Source organism: Anser brachyrhynchus, assembly GCF_964034855.1.
Source record: "Anser brachyrhynchus genome assembly, chromosome: 14".
In the NCBI taxonomy this organism is placed as follows: domain Eukaryota; kingdom Metazoa; phylum Chordata; class Aves; order Anseriformes; family Anatidae; genus Anser; species Anser brachyrhynchus.
Genome location: NC_137709.1, coordinates 4,322,522 through 4,340,788, shown reverse-complemented (window position 1 = coordinate 4,340,788; position 18,267 = coordinate 4,322,522). Strand labels below are relative to the sequence as shown.

The 18,267-nt window shown below is 37.3% G+C and overlaps 1 protein-coding gene and 1 long non-coding RNA gene across 2 annotated transcripts in view; one reads left to right on the top strand and one right to left on the bottom strand.

The window, feature by feature from the left end:
- The window catches only part of LOC308177556, a 35,338-nt gene extending 27,149 nt beyond the window's left edge, over positions 1-8,189 (top strand). Inside the window, exon 2 of the long non-coding RNA XR_013939254.1 lies at positions 13-8,189. This is a non-coding gene — a long non-coding RNA (uncharacterized lncRNA). The remainder of the gene's footprint in view (positions 1-12) is intronic.
- Positions 1-18,267, bottom strand: part of SPOCK1 (SPARC (osteonectin), cwcv and kazal like domains proteoglycan 1) — a 288,261-nt gene that overhangs the window by 225,103 nt on the left and 44,891 nt on the right. The gene's annotated exons all lie outside the window — the stretch shown is intronic.

The following is an 18,267-nucleotide window of genomic DNA, read 5'->3' as shown; positions in this document are numbered from 1 at the left end:
TGGCAACTATAGTGGATACTTGGCAACTATAACATATTTAACTTTAAATTACTTGGGTGGACAATTAATTGTCTGTTGCTTCCAAAAAGTAAGGATGCATCAACATATAATATTGATGTTTTGTGAAGGACAATAGCGCAAAGCCTGCTTATATCTTTCTTAAAAGCAAATAACTCTGACTTGGCTAATTGTTAAGACCAGTGATTTCAATATAATTGAATGGAAAGAAAGCAGTTAAGCATTTAAGACTTGAATAACCTTGCTAAAAATCAATACTTCTTTTAAACTAGCCTCCCTGCCAGACCTGGTATTTCGCATCTTTAAAAAACAATAAACAAACACATGCTTGTCTTCAAATAGGATCCTCATAAAACACATGTTCCTTATAAAACGCATGTGTGGCTAAAAATTGTTCAGAAAGATTATTTTTGGAAAACTCTCTAAACAAAGTCAAAATCTATATTTCATTGGGGAACAGAATGCACATCATGATTACTGCTTGCATGCATATGTGCGGCTGTCAAAGAATGACTGATTGTGTGGATGTCTGATGGTAAAGATCAATAATGTATTTCAAAGGAGACAGATTCATGGTAGGTATTGGATCCAAATAGTTTACTGGTCCGTGTTCATCCTTTTGTTTAATGGCAACTCTCAGAGTCACCTAGGCAATTATTCTTTAAGTCGACTTCCAAGTAACTTACTTTCTCATGACATGGGCTTTTTGAAATAGCGTTCAAAAGCATTATCTCCCTCTCACAAAGAGTTTAAAATACAGGTGATGTTACATACTTAGCATTTGAAGATGGCACTTAATAGAAGTTATGCTACGAGGAAACATTGCAATTTACTTTCAGCCTCTGGAGCTATCCTTTATCTCTGGACTTAACTACTTATTGGAAATGTGTTAGATTTGTGTTGCTGAGTTTTGAATGTCAAAAGAGTTAGTAACCTATTTCAGTTCAGATAAACATCCAAATGTCTGTGGGCTCATCTCAAGGTATCTGAGCTTACTGAGATAACCTCCTGAGTTTAGTACAGTGGTCTGGAAATTTATATACTTCTATTATTAGTTGATCACAGTCCAAATAGTTATCAAGTGCAGCAGGTAGCTTTTGTTTCTCCACACTTCATATAGCATTGAACTACAGATTTGCCTATTTCATAATTTCTTCATAGCTGTATTTTCTACCTTCTGACCAATTCAGTTTAGACTGTTCTCCATCCATGTCTCCCACTGCCCCCATTTTGTTTTTTTTACATAAAACATTAAAATACAAGAAACTCCTGGGAGGTGCAAAGGACACAACTGACACCCCTCCACATCCCCTCCCTTAAGCAGTCGTTCACCCCCAAATCCAACAAAACAAATCTGGTAACTTAGGCTACTGAAAGCCAGCACACTTTTTCCCTCAATGTCTGATGTTGTAACAGGATGACAGGCCAGACCTATGTCAGTGTTTTGCTGTAGTAGACTGGACTGAATTCCGGTCTCTGTTACTCTGGTGTCACAACAGAGTGCAGCCTCCTATCCCCATCATATGAACACGCACACAGGGGAAGCTGTCAGCTCTTGTTTCAGGGTCCCTTACAGCAGCACCAGTATGGGACTCAACTGATTATGCCATAGCACTCCTCAGACTAAGATATAGTGTGTTTCATTTTTCCTATTTTTATATTTTTTTGTAGATCAATACCCCCAAATTGTCAAGCCTTGAATTTTCACTTCTTGACAAGTTTACTTCACATTTATAATCGTGTCTCAGAAATACAGAATACATGATCATGATTGAAACAAAGCTAGGATTAAATATAGCATCAGAGGCTTGTCAAGGATTTTTAGCTATGAGGATTCAGCTATCGTGACTTGCAACCATGGCGACTGCTTGATAGACAAGCTTGTATTCTCTTGGTAGGAGAGGAATGCGTAGATTCAAGACACACAGCACTTTACTTTCGTTTATGTTTATTCATTAGTTGTGGAAACAGTAGCAAGAAAAGCAGGGAGAGAATATCTTGTAACTGAAATGGAAAAAAAAAACACACGAGAAAACAGTAGCTATCCTCAGACAGACTTTCTTTCTCCTTATCTGCTTAGGAACCATGCATACATCCTGTTGACACCACATTACATTTTTTTGCATCAGTCACTGCTCTAAAACTGTCACTTTCTCCACTCAGCTATTTGCTTTGTACACCACTAAGAGCTGTCTCTAAGGGGAGGCCGTACCACCAGGTCAGAAAAGTGAAATGATCGCTGATTTACAAGACAAGAAGCAAAACACTATCATGGAAGCTGCGGTGAGCAGACAAGCTACATGCTCTGCTCTGAGGAAGGAAGACACGTAACAAACCAACTCCGAGACCAGATATTCAAAGACTACTTGCAACTTTCACACATGGTCTGCAGAGAAATACAAGGTGTATACACGCCATGTAGAGTTCAGAAGCTACCACCAAAGATCCAGCTTTCAGAAAAAAATCCCTCTTATTCTGTATATCCCAATGAACCATTTCCTCCACATCTCCTCTTTTAATGAAGTAGTCCAATGGTGCTCTCTTTTGTTTTCAAAATCCCATCACCCAGTCATTTCTTCTCAACTGTACTTAACTTTAACTGGGAGTCTCTGAGTTCTCTAAGACATGCTTAGCTGTGTGGGTGCTAGATAAATAATCAAATCTATTTGCAGTTCCTTAGAAGACTTTGAATCAGATTCTATAGTAAATCCCAAATAGTCATCAAGTTTAATGGTATATGCTATTACATGGCTATAATAGAGATCAGAATGCAGGCTTTACTTTGTTTGTGGATCATCAGGATATCAGCTAATATCTTATGCTGAGTAAATACAACAGATTAAGCTAAATTCCTTGCTGAGCTATGTTTACTTAGTTGCTTTAATTTGACATGAATCACTGTTGCCACAGAAAGAGAAGACAGGGATCTTTATAGCTGTATCAGACTGAAAAATCATCTTTTTTTCCAGTCAGCCTGTCCTCAGAGCAGTTCTTGGATCTGACTTCCTACACTGCCATACAAACACTTGGGCAGCACAGGCTTGGAACAAATCCTTTTGGCACCAAGGAGAGATTATTTTAGAATAAAGCAACCAGGTAGCCATGGCCTCACTTCCACTGGTGTTAAGTACCAACCTGTAACAACAAATTAGAAGTACCATTTCCACCATGGGCATACTCTGACAATCAGAAGTAAACGAGATAGCACTTAAGGTAGCTATCATCTCTAAATGAATAATGGATAACTGGACTACTACGTGCTCACTCCTACTGTAGACCCCAAAGCGATGTAAGATTCCTCTGTCTGGCATCCATTGCAGGATGACCAAGGATGAATGACCCAGCCACAGGTGGGTCTAAGGGACGCTGCATGGGAAATTGTAGAAACAGACACGTCTTGCTCTGCCACAGCTTGTGTTTCTATAGCCCCAGCGGTAAAAGTCAAATAAATTACCATTCATGGAAATACATAGCAGAGCAATAGGACTTTCCTTGTGTGGATTTTGAAATGTTTAATGTATGTTAATTAGGGCTCACACTCATGTGATACACAAAATAAAGGGCATGCCATTTCTGGAGGTCAGATTTAAAGATGAAATCTTGGTTTCAGTGTTATTCATCTTTTATTAAAATTCCATGTAGCAAGAAAGCCATACCAATTTTCCAAATTTTTCATTTTGTCATAACATTTTTCAAAAACCTACGAAAAACATAACAAAAATGTTAGCATATTAATTTCTTCACTTTCTATTGCCCTTTTTTTTTTTCCACACTTCATCAATGTCAATAAGCAGCCAGTCCTTGGAGAAATAAGTGCTTTGGCTTCTTCAAAGTGTGTCAGACTAGCTTGGTAGTCCATCACCATATTACTCTAAGTGGCATATTGGCACCACTGTCAGGTGCCCTTCCTGTGCCTCAAACAAATATATCTCCCATCAGATAAAAACAGTCCACTTCCACATAGGGGAAAAATGCAATGTTTATTAAAATGGTGTCAAGTATGCTTGATCAACTGCCAGCAAACAGCTTTATCATCTGAGTGACAAACAGCTGCAAGGGAAAACTATTTAAATACTCCCTAAGGAATGGGTCTTCTATCAGTCTGTCCATTCTTGTTATAAAAGCTGTTCCAGATATTTATTTCCATGACTTGGCTTCTTCTAAACAAAAAAGCAAAGCAAAGTGTAAGGAAATAATGGGAAGGAAGACATAATGGGTTCTGGTATCTATCTATTTCTTCAACAATTTTTCTTTTTTTTTTTTCTTTTTTTTTTTTTAAGTAAAATTACTAATTCAGAGGAAACACTAAATATATATTTTTATATATGTATATTTTTTTTTCTTAAATGGGCTCAGAATGCTTTGTTGTCTGCTCTGTCCCCTCAGTTCCCCCCCCCCCCCCCCAACTTCACTCCCAACTTTGTACACCTACCCTCAAAGGAAAGCGTAGGTGGGAGGAAAGAAAGGTATCTTCTCCTACTCTTACTTTTTTTTTTTCTGGAGAAAGATTTTGTGATAATTACACAGCTAGTGAATTTCTGACATATGATTAACCAAGAACAGTGCACAAGCTCAAGCATAGTTATCGTAGTTATATGAAAGGAGCACGTTTCCTACTCAGTCCTACTCAGGCACAAGGTCTAAAGATGTCCATTACTAGAACAAGAATCAGCCCCAACTATGAGTGTGACAGAACTTGGTCCTACTAAGGAAACTGCATATGAGAAGAAAACTGAGAGACTAATAAGCTCTGTAAACTCCTATCCCACATCCTTTAAGGCACAATTCATGAAACCATTGATAGTTCCTAGACAGGAGCAAGAGCTGTGGCATGAGAGATAAGGAACAGGGGAGATGCTTCCAAAGCAGACCAGAGTTCACTACTGCATCCCTGCAGCTGGATCTAATGGATCTTCCTTGCTCTTTAGTCAGACAAGTAGGTAAGGGTCTGGGATAGCCCCGCATCCTTCTGTTTGGACTTAAGTAAAATAATAATAATAATAATAGTAATAATAAATCTTTCATAACTGCAGGCAGAAGCAGATTTAATCCCCGATTTTTTTCAGAAAGGACTGAAGGAGAGACTTAGCTTTCAACAGGAATGAGACTTCTGAAAATCTTTCCCCCAGTAATTAAGATTGATTAATTCTAAAATAGGGAAAAAGCTAAGTAATCTGGTACCATAATCAGTTCTAGTTCAGTTCTTTCTACTTTATATTTAATTGAAACAGATATACCAACAGATCATTTTGTTTGCAGTATGTTCTTATTTAAACTCCTAAAACACCTGAATATATAGCACTATTGCATCAGAAATCTGTTTTCATTGTGCCAGATTAAAGGAATCTTAAGTGCTCAGAGAGGGATACATTTAATTTAACATAACTCAAATAAAGTGCATCACTGCCAAATTCGTATCAATTATTTAAATAAAACTGAATTCATGAACTCAAGTTAATAAATGGAATTGCAAGTGAAGAAAACTGGAGACAAGGAGAAATCTCCTGGGATCATTTTGAAGCATAAGGTGATTTTTGAAATCCTGATAGGTATCTGTCTAAGTACTTTGGCACTTAAGCATCAAAATCTAGATCTTTGCTAAGAAATAAGCAGTAACTGTTTTCTAGACAATTTGCAAATTGGGACACATCTAGCATAATTTTCCTTTAAATAAATAAATAAATGAAGGTACCCGATTTCTAGGTACCTTTTCCTCACCAACAACTATGAGGCATAGCAAATGCTAACAGAAGACGGCATGCCAAGAACACTGCAAAACTCAGCTATTGTATCTGCTGCAGTAGCAGTATGATGAATTCCCACCCTATATACAAACTGGAGAACAAATGAAGTCCTTGTAGGTAGCCAGGATAATGAAACTGAGGTAGAAAGTTGGGAATGTGTTTGACAAGGTCACCCAGCAGGACAACTGCACAGATGACAAAAACAGCTCCCATATCCTAGCCCTGTCCAACTATTAGCCTGTCTACCCAGAATGGAACATGGAAGCATTCTCTTCCTCCTATAATTTTGTTTAACAACCTCCAAAAGTTACAGCATATGTAATTCTCTAATATTTACAGCCCCCGGTTAAAATAATTACCACCTAATAAAGTATGTTATAACCTCACAAAAAATAACCTTGTACAAAAATCCTCCACAGCTTAGCATCCCTAAATCTTAACAAGGAAAGGTAAGTGGTAGCAGTAGTTTTCCATCTCTTTAAAGAATTAAAAGAGCCAAACATGAGACAACAGTACTTCAGAATTCAGACACACCACAATAGAGCAAGACACCTGTACATCACTACAGCTGAATAAGATGAGGGGAGGGACCCAGAGTTACGTAGCTGAAATGGAGAAGAACAAACAAAAGGCACAAAACACAGTACACAATGAGATGCACCAGCCTAGCTAGCATTCAATTAATGTAGTAGTATTGCTACACAGCACAAATTATATGAAACACCAAACATTGTAAACAGACTTTCTGCTCAAAATAAAAAATAAAAAATAATAATAAAAAAACAAACACCTGAGAATAAAGCTAAGATAAAAACCTTAAAAACTAACAAATCCTGAAGGACAATGCACTGTGTGGTTCAGTGCAAACATTTCAGGGATGGAGCAGTTAATATGCCCTTAAATGTGAAAATGGCTAAGCAGCAGAACTTAATTCACTACATCATATGGGTAAACCAGAAATGACATTAGTTAGAGCAGCCGCATTTACACTGCAATTATGAGGAGACATCAAAGCTTGAAATTCTTAATCTCTTATTCTGCATTTCTTCCACTTCACTTGCTTCCCACTGCCACTGTGTTTTACATAATAATCCGACTGTATTTTTGGATTTTTTTTGTTCCCAAATTTGTTGGTTGGCTGAATCAAATATGGCTCTACATTTATTTTCCACATGATTTTTACTCTCAGTCCCTCTTTTTATGTTCACAGCTTTAGTTGTGTTCACAGTTTCTCCAGCTCAGTGCAGTCTATATACTTCAATAATATGCTCTACTTATTTGTTGATCTTTTACTAAGATCTTGAATAAAATACTTTTCTGAAGTTTAACTGTTGGCCAAGTGATGACTTCTAATGTATTCATCACTTAATATTTAGGCTCCTATTTACAAGGATGAGACAAAAACTTTACTGCCAGTTTAGGGCTCTCTTCTGTCCTGGTAACAAGTACATAAACCTACTCTCAGAGATTGATTACACTAGCAAAGAAACATTGCTTTGCTATTTTATAACCTCCTTTCTTGCAAGAAGGTCAATGCATGAAGATGAGCCTCCCACTGTGCTCTTAGCTTAATTAGAGAGAGTGAAGAATAAATTGATGGATGACCCTCTCATGAGATCACTCATCCCTTGGCCTCCAAGAGTCTCATAAAAGACCTGGAAAAACCATAGCAAGCCATGAGAAAAGGGACTCAAGGCTTATGTAGAAAGCAAAAATGGTTCAAAACTGCAAAAACTTGTGTGAGCACTTGGGAACTTTCCAAGCTGCTTTTATTCTTAAAGGTCCAAAGCTGGTCCCACTTTTTCTTCCTTCTGAATTTCTAGTTAATAATTAAGCTGTTTTCATTTCCTCTAATGGCCTACATTAAAAAGTATGCCGACAAAAAATATTTCAAAAATTCAAAAACTCACCTATAGAACATATATACATTCACATTAAAGTTCACATTGATAGAAAAAGAATGTATTTAGACACTGCAGAAGATTTACTTCTGATACCCAATAATCCTTTGAGAAGCTCAGAAGCAAAAGGGACCAAAATTAAGAAACTATTTTTTACTGTCCAAGGCACTACTATTGGGTTTAATTCCTTGCAAGAAGAAATATGCTGGGAATGTAAGGCCCAACTTCACAAAAATTTCTTTCTACAGCAATGCTTGTTTAAGCAGCCCTCCTCCTCTGGCCTTACTTGGTTTTGCTCTCAAACCAAATTTAAATGTAAAACTGCATAAACCCTTCACCCTAATGAGTGAAGGACTTCAGGTAGAGGTGCCATATGCAGACTGATCACTTCGTTACTGACCTGCTCAAAGCAGTTTGGATATGAAATTCCACCCTGTTCTGCTAACAGTTCTGTAGAAAAAGATACCTTCCTACAAAAAGATTTTGATTTGAATTTCAAGAGGGAAAATGTAAAACAAACAATGACTTAAATAAAAGTTACAAAGGAAGCTACTCACAAAAGGAGTTAACTTCCATTTTTCCTCTCATTTTCTGAAGCCCTTAGTTTATTCTATCCTTAGAAAAAAGCCACATAATTTGTCATTTAGCAATCACTTGTATTCATTCTTCCATATAAACTTTCTGTATTTATATACACAGCAAAGTTTGAATTCCAGAATTTTACAGTAGGGATTTGAGCTGTTAGAAAAATGCAAAATTATTTTGTATGTTAACCCTGATGAAAAATAATCTTTTGGTATTTACTTTACCCAATAGTTAAAATCCATAATAAAATAAGTTTCATTTTATACGCTCATACATGCCATATGGATAAAATAAATTAAATGCAACATGTAACCTAAGAGGTGAAATTCTTACAAAACAGTATTTTCCCTGAACACTGTTTAGATTAGAATGCCTTCTTTTTCTCTAATAGTCTTTCAGCTTCTCAGCATCCATTCTGACATTTTCCCCCCTACAGTATATTTTTACATTGTAGCTATCTTTAAGTGATGAAAATGGTTTCTCTCTATTTGCTTTCTGTACATGCCCACCAATCAGAATGTAATATGCTTTTGGAGATCTCTTTCAAGAAACTTTACTAGGGTAGATTAAGTACTTAGACTTTTTTTTCCTGGATCTCCTGCCTCATGTCTAGCTACCATGAACTCCAGTTTAATAGGCACTCGGTGATACCACAGAAAGAACTAAATGCTCACAAAGCCCATAGCACAGAGAAATACAGGACTGCTTTTTCAGGTATCATTTCTGGAACTGAAGTCTAAAAAAAGCTTCTCTCACAAGCCAGTTGGTCTCAAAGGAAGGTTACTCAGACTTAACTCACCAGGGAGTCTTCAGTATAAGATACATGTAAGAAATATTTGTTGGGGAATTTGTGTTAAAAATGAACACTTTTTTTTTTTTTTATTAAGGGAGAATAAAACTTCAGGAAAATGGTACACTAGTTCCATTTCAGAAAGAGGCACTTTTCATACTCGTTCTCAGCCGCATCAAGACTGGAAGATGCAAAGGAGTGTACGTGAGGCCACACACCCAATAGCTCTTAAAAAATGAGGAGGGAGTAGGAGAAAAGGGAAAAGAATTAAACAGACCAAATTCAGTGCACGTAGGTGGATTACATTAACACTTTTTGACATATCAATAGCTTCTATTTTTGGTCTTTTTTTTTTTTTTTAAATCTTATAAGAGCACTGAATAGTGTGATTGTCTTGTAAGTCTAAAAGTTTAGAGCAGCTGGAACAGGAACTGAAATGCAAGAAAGTAGGTTTTTCACAATGGCAGGCAGGCAGAGGGAACCATTTTGCTGAAGATGCTGGGCTCCTCATCCCCTTTTCATTAAAAGTAAGATCACTTTGCAATCTGGGGACATAATTCCACAAAAACAGATTTCTCCAAGAGCATCATCACACCCAAAATTGCACTGAAATTTTAATGGTAAAAAAAAAACACAAAACAAACAAAAAAAACCCTCAACTGCCTACTCCTTAGTAAATGCAAAATATATGTAACAGGGTGTTAGTGGTATACACATTTAATTATAATTGCAGGTATTACCTCAAACAAGAATTACAGAAAAAAGTGTAATATTTTAAACAACAATCCTCAACAGTACTTTAGAAATCCAGATTAGTGACCAGTTTCTCTCCAAAACACTCATCTGTAGCTGGCAGCTCACATATATGGCAAATGGAGACTCCCTGCTAGGACAGAAATGTATATGATCTGGGTCGTAGACATCCCAGGGAAGCTTTACCCTAATTCTTCCCAGAGCTGGCACAAAATAGTTCCCCCCACATCACCACGTTCAGGGACTGCATAAACAGAAAACTCAAATAGAATGGTGCCCATGGGTACTTAAAATATTTGCAAGCAGAAATAAAGTATTACACTTGTGAACCCTTTTTCTCTTCACCTACATTCTTGAGGCTCTCAGTGTTCGTGGGAACATTGCGTTACGTCACCAAGGGCAGGACAGGGCCTGAGGCTCCAAGCTTCATCTAAGCAGTAACCCACCACACATTGGGTGTTCAAGATGCACTCAATTCTCAATTCGTTAGATGTCTGAAATTCTTTATGATTTTTCTCTGTTACTTTCAAAAAGCAAATTCACTGCTATACCTCCGCCTTCTCCCCCCCCCCCCCCCAATAACAAAAACCACAAAGAAAATAGCATCTGCCACTTTGTCATTGATTCTCTTTAAGAAACTCTGCACTTTATTAATCTCTGTCAAGCATTTGGAAGCAGACGTTCATACGTCCCAACAATCCAATCCAACTCTGCAGGCAGTGCGAATTCCTCTCCAACACAAGGGTGACATGCTACAGCACTCATAGGTCATCTAATCAGTGGTGAAATAAAGAACTGCCAGAGCTAATAAAATTTAAGCTATCCACCTGAATGAAGTATGCTGCACACACCAGTGGGAATTGGTGTACTAAACACGCACTGCAGCATTTAGAAACCTGACTTTAAACTCATTCCAACTTAAAGGTTTCCATCCTAATGAACTTGTTTCTGTTTACATAGAAGCATTTTGCTTTGCAGTCATACCACAGCATGGGAAAATGCAGCAATCTAAGCAAACAAAGATTCTTAGTCACGCAATTTAATGTAAGATAAAAGAAAATATTTATACACAGCTGTATTTTGCCCTTAGATATACAATTCCCAGTGGATTTATTTATTTATTTATTTTAAGTCAATGGATATTTTGAACTCAGCAAAGGGCAGAAAGTGGGTCAGAGTCATAACTGGATAAAAGTAAACAGCCAAATATTAACTGATCTCCTCACTCACTGCAGAGCATGCAGGGAATATGGAGGTCTGCTAACAGAGGGCAGAAGAGGTCTTTGGTAAGAGAACCCAGCAGCTGGAGAATTGCTGACAGCATGTGAAATGTATGTTAATTACGAAGAGCCTGAGAGACACCTGAATGACTGAGAAACGTAATGGCAGCTACAGCCTGCAGTGAGGAAGAAAACAAGCATAAAGCTAAAATCAAGTTTATTTTCAATCTGCATTTTGCTTTGTAGCCCTCCTGCCTCAGCACAGACAAAGGTCAACCCCTTCAGCAAGCAATGATGAAAAGCAGAAGCTTCCCCCCCGCGCCCCAATAGCATTGTACTCAAGGAAAATCATTCACCAATCTGTGATGTATGGAGAGTATGTAACTGCAGCTGTGATAGCAGCTACACATTCCCTCTTTAACCTGATTCTCTCTCTCTCTTTTTTTTTTTTTTTTTTAAATCTTTCTTTATCTGCTTATTGGCCCAGAGAGCGCAAGGTGGGAATTGAATGAGAAACCCAAGGGAGTTTCAGTCGCAGTCAATGCAATTTTTCCCTCTTCAGAGGTCCAGCACAAACCCAATTGCCCTCTAGAGTTCCTTACGTTCATCCACCTATGAAACCACATTTGTCGTCATCATGCCTACCTCCTTCTCACATAACACATTGGCCTCTCAAGTCCTACAACCTTTACTTTTTTCCTCTAAAACTTAATGAGACTCAAGAAAATTCAGTACTGTCTATTTTAGCATGCATTAAGAGGTACAGAAATGGCTTTTATGTACATAAATATAATGTTTAACTTGCATATCAAAAGGACATGGGGAATACAATTAACAGGCAATTAAGCAGTAGCAAGTGGAAGGAAATTTAAGTGAACCAGAAACCATATTAACTTGTTCACGGACATTGAATTCTTCAATGGGCCTTTGGACTCCTTCCAGGAATGAAAGCTGAGTAATGCAACAAGATCATGGAGATGGTAAATAAATGAACAGCAGTGAAGGAAAACCATGCTGACATGGGAAATGGAGAAAAACGGATACTGTGCATTCTCAGGTAACCCATAACACTTGCAGGCTGCAAGTAAAATAAAAAGTCCCCAAAATATTAATGCAGAGTAGAAGTGTATCTATTCTTCATATTCATGTACACAGGACAAGAAACACTTGGCTTAAATGCCAGCAGAGAATTTCTGTACAGACACTAGAAAATCTTTCTTTTAAATCAATCAAAGCAAAGCACACGTGGAGGTTGTGGAGCAACATACAGTAGAAATATTCACAATATTTTCCTCAGAAACTGGATATTCCCTCCTCACTTGCTTTAAATGCCTGCTTAATCAGAATGCTTAGTCAAAAGAATATGAGATTTTAAGTTTATTAATATAAAAATATCTCCAGTGAGCAACTTAATTTATATCACATTATAACTTACTGCATTTTAAGCATGTGCAACAAGTATTATTCATGCAATCAGAAATATTTTCCTGATTCCATTTATGCAGTTTTCAAACATGTATTATAACTGACCTTATTAAGTATGCTGAAGCACCACTTACACAAAATCATACAAAAGCACAGTTCCTCGGCTGAACCTTCAAGTAGCACTTATAAGCATGAATCACTGTTAATTGCTTCACATTTATCATCTCTGAAATCAGAGTTTGGGCAAGAGTCCTCAAACAAACAGCTGTGTAGGTCACAGCATGGCAGAGGCTCAGTCACCAAAACAATTGGAAAGAAAAGTCTCAGCTACTGAATACTGCTAACAACTTGCTAGGAAAGTTATTCACCTTTTGGTCTACTCTGAATTAATGAATACTCCATCAAAACACAATGAAAGAAAATCATCACTTCATCATCTATTCATGGTCTAAACCACTCTGTGTCCTCCATATGCAGACATTCTGAACCTGCCTGTATTCTTGGTACATTTTTGTAGAATGAATAGTCTGATGTTGTGGTTTTGTGTGTGTTTCTTTCCAAAACAAAATGTTTCACTTAAAGGTACGTTAAATAAAAACTAAAAGGAGTAACATTCAAAAAATTCTTTAGAAACGCATCCTTTTTCTTCTGTAGACAGAAATAAATTACATAACTTGATTGCCCACACCTTTCATCCTTGTACAGTCAATGACCCTTTCAAAAGGGTGGCCGCAAACATCCTTCAAACTCGATTGGAGAGCGTTTTAAAACTGCTTTTACAAAGCATAAAGCGGTTCTGTGTAATTGTGTCTCCCAAACTCCAGCTACTAAGGGTCACCCCATGTGGGCTACCAGAAGAAACATTCTGAATTATATGCTTTTGAGGTGACATCAGCTCACATCAGAAAAACATCTCATTTACTTTTTTTTTTTTTTAATTTTAAAATCAGTATTCATACAGCAGCTGAATATTACTTATGAGGCGAATGTTTAAGAGCTACATCTGGGATCATTTACTTGAACACACAATCAAGAAGTAGACTTTGGGAATCTAAATTTTCAGAAACATTACTTTCTTAACAGCTGGAAAGAAAATAAAAACTAATAATTACCACCCTAGAAATATCCTTTCACAGCATACAGGACAGTAGCAGCATGCCAATTTTGCCTGGAAGAACCAATATGTGGATATCAGACAACACAATGTATGAAGACCTTGATTTGAGGGAGATGGAGCAGTTGCCACTCCCTTTCTCATTAAATAGCGTATGGGAGCCTAATCACTTCTACTAATCACATCCCTACAGTGCAACCACCCCCTTCCCTTTTCTTACAAAGATGACAGTCATGAATACAACCTATTAGCTTTGAACTAAAGTGAAGGACTTCTATGAGAACAGTGCTTGGACATTGCAGAAGTGGTATGTCTATGACATTACCTTTCCTTCTGACGCTGGGCTAAGAAAACAAACAAACAAAACCAAACGATTGTCCCGATAGGCTGGCTACAGTCAGTCATTTCTCTTAATGGAAGTTTTTCCAGGTTTTACAGTGAACAACAAATGGACTGAAAGAAAATGTGTGAGCATGTTTATGCGAAGTATTTTGTGTCTCTTGGACCAATTGCATGCACTTGAGATGGACCGGGCACCAAAGACATTACAGACGCACAAAAATAGTACTAGATGCAGGGTAAGGCAGTCTATGCTGAACTCTGATTCTGAGCCAGACCCCATGCCTGCTTCTGAGCAGTTTATTTTTTCTGTTTATGCTACACTGCCATCTGAAATGTGGATGTTTTGGTGGGGTTTAAACTGTAGGATTGTGGTTAGAATATTTAGTCTGGGATACTTGACCCAGCTATTATTTCCTGTAAGAATCCACTCCAGCCTCAGGTGCTCCTAAAAGAGATGTCATTTACCTTGTTCTCCTTGGAAGAAGCTTCCTTCTTGTGTTTTCCGTCAAACTCAATAGAGCTAGCACATGTCACGGTAGCCATCAGAATGAATGCAGACTCATGTCACGACCTTAATGTCTTCCTTGCTTCTACCGAGATTTATTCATCTCCTTAGAGACAAAAGCTTTCTTTCCAGAAACTTGCACCATTCAGGAGCAAAGACAGGATTGCTAGTGAAATTATCTCAGGCTAAAATTGCTTTCAAAGTAGAATGAAGCCCTCTGTATTTATGAGCCCTCAAACTCATTTGTGATACCACAGAAAAAAGGAACTTATCAATCTTCTCTGCTGTCAGAAAGGATAGAATGATAAAAGATGACCATGTTTGTGGTGGGAGTTCAAGTGAAAATGAGTATCTTAAAGATATTTTTAAATAAAAAGCTAAAATCACAAGGTGTGTGTGTGAGGGGGGAACTGGACACATCAATGGGCCTAAGAAGGCTAATTTTAGTTTTGTTTCTGCCTTTTTTCTCAGTTTTTCCTGCTTTATAAAATGGTGATAATACAATGAAAGGCACTTTGGAATCAAATGGTGAACAGTAGTATCTTTAAAACTGGGGATAATATTGCCTTAAGATTAAAGGTAAAATGAAAAAACGTTATGTTGATTGATAGAGTTATTAATATTGTCAAACTTCTTTGACTTCTGTAAGGGGTTACGTGGCCCTTTAGGAAAATGACACGTCAGATTTATCATCATAGATCATTTTATTTTTAGCCTACAAGTATAAAATCAGGACAGAATAGTACTGAATTCTCACTTCTAAGACAATTTGATAATCAGATGCAAGTCTTAAATTTCTCCCAGAGTTGTTTAAATGGCAATGAATATTACTTAGCTAATGCTAACAAAACTAGAAAAGGAATGGAAAACCAAGAGGTGAGGAATAAGAACAGCAAATGCAGAGCAAGAGGAAGTTTAAGAGGAACGAACAAAATGGCAAGAAGATGTTCAAACAAATTAAAAGAGAAAAGAATTCTACTCTAAAATGTCGTCTCTGCTCAATGGCACTTACTCAATAAAGAATATGCCAGGATAATATGCTGCAGTAATAAAGACACCAGGGTTCATAACATGCATCTTTTTTGGCATTTTGCTGAAATGGTAAAGTCACCGGTGCATTAAAGAGAGGCTTCAAATGAGTGATACCATCTTTCTCCATCATATATAAACCCATTATATTCTTTTCAGCAATAATGAAATTCCTCTCATAATGATTTTTCCTCACTCTTGAGAACATAATTTCTGTCTATGAAATGTTTCCCTGAAGAAACATAGCCAAAGCAGAGTTTTTCCTTAGTTACCTTTGTAAGTGCATTTACCTTGGTAATATTTTCCTAGGAAGATTCATTTTCGATTAAGTTGATAATCATAAACAGTTGTCAAGTGTATTCAGTCTTCAGGAAACACAGAGAGAACATAATAAGCTACTTCAAAGTTTGAGAATGCTTTTTTTCCCTTCAAATTGAAACTGTAGTTCATAACGTGGTTGGTGTTGGACAGGTAGACAGTATGAAAATTTTCTATAAAAAAGCACTCTTTGATAAAATGTTTATTTATAAAGATGACATCTGCTGTCCTTAAAAAAATGCAAATGTTTGGTTTGTGGTAACATCTGGATGCAATACTTCTATTCACAGTTAGAGAACACTTCATTAAGAAAAAAGAAAAAGAATATATTCCACTTGCTTCTAAAAATTAATGAAATAAAATATTTTCTGATTGGAAAGAAGAAAAAGGAAATTCTACTCAGGCTTTACTGAAACCAGATGTCCTTATCATAGAAGGAAAACATTTCCAAATACACCACTTACCAGAGCTCAGAAAAGAGATTCCATAGCTACATTATAACAAGGAATTTTTCAGCAATCCCTAAGAAATATTTTAAGGAATATTCCTGTGAACTATTTTCTTCCAATCATTAGCATTCTTAGGTAAGGCGAAGGGCAGAAAAGCAATTAATTGACAAAGATCTTTAAGAGTAATGACAAAATTAGTATGTGCACTTGGACTAAATTCTTTTGAGGAGAATTTCCATGTTTATGAAGCTTCATACAAGCTATGGACTTACTGTCCATTAGCCCTAACCCTTCCTGTAAAACACGGAACTCAGGTTATTTTAAAGAGTGCTTTTGTATAAATTATATGCACGAACTGGACTGCAATAGGTTTGTTCATAATTGAATGGAACAGTCTTACTTTATGAATTAAAAAAGGTGGTGGAGCAGCTGACAAGCTACAGCTACACAGTACGAATAGGTACAACCAAGTGAGACTTGATACCGTGGCAGGTGTTGTAGTCTACCAGCAAATGTTCTTGTTTCATTGTCAACGAAAAAGGGATTAAGCTATTTTCCCTTCTTTGTGAGGAAGCAGTACAAATATAGACAGCAACCTCAAGCTGCTAACTTGTTAGCAAATCTGTACCCTGCTTGCCCTTTGGGATAAGTTAGTTTTCAGCAGCTCTTGCTCTATAAGCTTTCTTTTCTATTGTGTTGGGCTCTAGCCTGGCTTCTGCAGAGCAAAAGGATTTGCTCATCTTTTTGTCTGAGGTATTTTAGGATATCAAGTTGGTCTCCAAAAGTATCAGAAGCCTTAAATAATTAAAATACATTTTAAATGGGGGACGGAGTGGGAAGCGCTGATTTAGGTGTATGACATCCTCACAAGCATATTTCAAGGCAGTAACAATGGACACAAAAAAGACAACTATTTACTTTGATTTTATCAAAATAGAAGTTGGCTTGCTGATGATGACAGGCTAAAATTTAGCTCAGGACTAGGCACGCGATTTTTTTTTTGATGGAAGAAATGAACTAAAAGTGAATGAAGCCTATTATAATAATCACAGCCCAATTTGAAAAGCAGCCTGGCAGACCTGGCACAATGAAGTCCTGGTCTGTGAAATTTTCGCCTAAGTATCAGAGTTAAAATTTTTAAAAAGGGTAAAGTCCTGCTTTCTCTTCCTGTATTGATGCCTCTAAGTTCTGTAATTGCCTATAAGAAAATGTTTCAGTCATACAGTAATGAACTATGTTGCTTTATATAGTTATCAGAAATGTAACAGATCTGATTTTCTGCTCCATTAAGTAGTGCCACAATTGTTCTGAAATCAAGGTATTTCATGAGCCTACATTTTCCAAATTTGCACGGAATCACACTGGTGGAGCTCTTGAGAGAGAAGAGCTGCATTTTAAGGTAAGTTTTGGTTGCAGAAAGTCTGCAGGCCCTGATGTGCTGTTATTTTTTTTTTAATTTTATTTATAAATTTTAGATAATATTATCATAATTTATATAGCACACTCATAACAAAGTACCAATATGCTGCCTGTATATTAACAATTCCCAATGTATCTATAACAAAATAATTTTAATTAAAACCCTTCACCATTTCCACAGGAATTAAGAGACTGACAGCTTTTCTGATTTCAAAGTTTTTAGTGGAGAACTGAGCAGAGTAAGGCATAGAGGAGGATTGCTAATTGACTTGTACTCCTAACCAATAAACAAATGAGAAAATAAAGAGGTAGGAGAAAGGCCCAAGAACTGAACCATTCCTTCAATGCAAGGTATGCCACCAATTCTAGTTTTTGATGCACTGGCAGTTGTGACGGTCTTTCCCAAGAAACACCTTGCTCTTCGTACATGTTTCTCACCGGTGGCCAACTCAGTTGGCCAGCTCCCTCCAGCCACCCAAGTACCCCACAGCCCTGGTGCAGCTAGTCCCCAGCACGATGCAACACAGTCCAAAGAAGCTGGAGCTGCCTGAAGCTGCCCAGGGAAGAGTGCAGGACAGAGCCACCGCTGCCTGCTGCACAGTGTGCTGAAACACCCCCGGGACTTGTGTGCTTCCCAAGGGAGCCTTCCAAGTCC